General features: G+C 39.0%; 1 protein-coding gene across 5 annotated transcripts in view; it reads left to right on the forward strand.

The window, feature by feature from the left end:
* The window catches only part of ZNF521 (zinc finger protein 521), a 290,706-nt gene that overhangs the window by 178,483 nt on the left and 109,723 nt on the right, over positions 1–2,500 (forward strand). The window lies entirely within an intron of this gene.

The following is a 2,500-nucleotide window of genomic DNA, read 5'->3' on the forward strand; positions in this document are numbered from 1 at the left end:
CTCTCGTTTCCACCTGCAGGCAATTTTCAATTATTCCCCCTCATGCTAGTAAGCATGGATAATCTAAAACACTTTATACAAACGATATTTATAAAAACATCCACATACTGCTGTATGATACACTTACAGATACATTTACAGCTCTTCCACCCCAAAATGAGAAGTGCATGAGGGGCGGTTGCCTTAAACAGTCAGGTGACAAGGAAACCTTTCACTCCTTACCAGAAAGCAGCCTTGGGAATGGTTGGCTACAAAGGAATTTAGCAGGGATTGGAAGGGAGACAGGCTTGGGATGGAATGTGTGATGAGGAAAAGGTGTCCAGGTCAGAGAGATTATGCACAGTTCAAATAATGTGTGAGGATAATCAGGAAGTGACTGCATTTTGGCCTCCTTGGGGGCTCATCAAACCAGCACCTATCCCCTGATTAACCTATGCGTTCCATCAGCCATGTAAATTAGCACAGGCCCACTAGCCCTGGGCCTGGAAGAAATCAAGCTATGGGAATGTACATATTTTAATAAAAATTGAATATGGGCCGGGCGCGGTGGCTCACGCTTGTAATCCCAGCACTTTGGGAGGCCGAGGCGGGCGGATCACGAGGTCAGGAGATCGAGACCACAGTGAAACCCCGTCTCTACTAAAAAAATACAAAAAATTAGCCGGGCGTGGTGGCGGGCGCCTGTAGTCCCAGCTACTCGGAGAGGCTGAGGCAGGAGAATGGCGTGAACCCGGGAGGAGGAGCTTGCAGTGAGCCGAGATTGCGCCACTGCACTCCAGCCTGGGCGACAGAGCGAGACTCCATCTCAAAAAAAAAAAAAAAAAAAAAAAAAAAAAAAATTGAATATGTGTCCCACAGCATCACTGTAGGACACACTCAGATTTATCATTCTCACTGGCATCTAATGCATTATTGCTAATTATTGAATCTGGTAAATTTGGAGAAGAGTATAGAATACTTTGCGACAAGATTTTTGTAAAACCATTTGCATACTTCAGTTACATGGTATAAAAAAGTGTAAGTAAAAAGCACCATGCAGCTTCAGTTCCTTGGGATTTTTATTCACACAACTTTAACATGATATCTGCTGAATAGTAGAGAATTTTTTATGTACAGGTGGATATTGGGTGCTGCATCCTTGAGTAAGCTTCATAATTCATGTGCAAAGCTTGGTTTGGATGATCACATATAACCCAGAAAAGATAGCTGAGACTTTAAGGGAAGATTTAGGAGTAAACGGGGTATGTTACTACAAGAATGGAAATGGAAGTAAAGGAACTCTCTTTCCATTTATATTTGAAATTTGTGTTTAGCATGTCAGCTTTCTACACATTCTCTTTCATGTCTTATCTACTCTAAAACGCATTTAGTAATGTCTATCACCACAGTACCTGGGTGCTTAGGTACTAAAAAGTGCTTTAAGAATGCAATTTGAAGACTGATAAATCAAGTCTGTTTAGCTCAGGGGAAAGAAAAGCTAAGTGGGATTTAGTAGAAGGGAATAATATTCCTAAAAGGAAATCAGTTTGATGCCAGTAAGCTTTTTGAAGTAGAAACTAATTTGAAAGCATAGAGGTCATGACTGAAATGGAGGACTCGACTGGACTATCTCATATTAGCAATTTGAGGGGAAGTTTCTTTGAACACAATAGATGGAATATAGAATAGCTTGCCAGAATCAGCAGTAGAAAGAGGCTCAGTGAGCTAGTTGAATTTTTGGAAAGTACAGCGTACTGGGGTAGAACCACAAGCAGCATTTTAGAAGCTAATCCTAGGAGGCAAGAGAAATGTATTTATTGAATGTCTGATATAATTTCAGGCCTAAATGGGTGTATGGTTTTCCTCTCAATCTTTAAATGTTCTAGCATATCTATACTGTCACTCTCTAAATTTGAACATTAATACAAAGAAGCAATTAATACTCTTTTCAGTTAAAACAATTAATACATGTACTCTCTACCTCATGCCCCCTCTTCCCGCCAAAAGAGAACTGCAGGAATGATATGGTGTGTATCAACTTATATGCTACAATACTTGAGGAGAAATAAACAATATAACACTATTTATTACAGGGAGACAAATTATAGTTTTTATTTCATGTGAAAAGTTTAGGGGTGGCAGCTTGACAGTAAATTCCATCAAAATCTACCCTGCCAGAGAATGCCAAGATTGTTCTTCATTCATTTTAGCATAAGGTTTAATTATTTGCCGATTTTTAATACCAGTCAGTCATTCTTAGCATCATTGAATTAACTCTGAACCCTATATCAGTAAAGAGCCTTATGTTGCCCCATTTTATTATTACAGTGCAGTACAGATTAAAATTGCATCTGTTAAGATTATATTGTGTATTTGGATTTCAGTAGACAGAAGCACAATAGTCCCATGAATATAACGGTTGGAGCCAATAACCTGTAACCAATCGCATACTTGTTCTATTGCAAAATCTGAACTAGTAAGGATTACATTTTGGAAAAGATTATAAATCTGTCACCACTAA

The sequence above is a fragment of the Nomascus leucogenys genome, chromosome 4 (assembly GCF_006542625.1).
Source record: "Nomascus leucogenys isolate Asia chromosome 4, Asia_NLE_v1, whole genome shotgun sequence".
Taxonomy (NCBI): Eukaryota; Metazoa; Chordata; class Mammalia; order Primates; family Hylobatidae; genus Nomascus; species Nomascus leucogenys.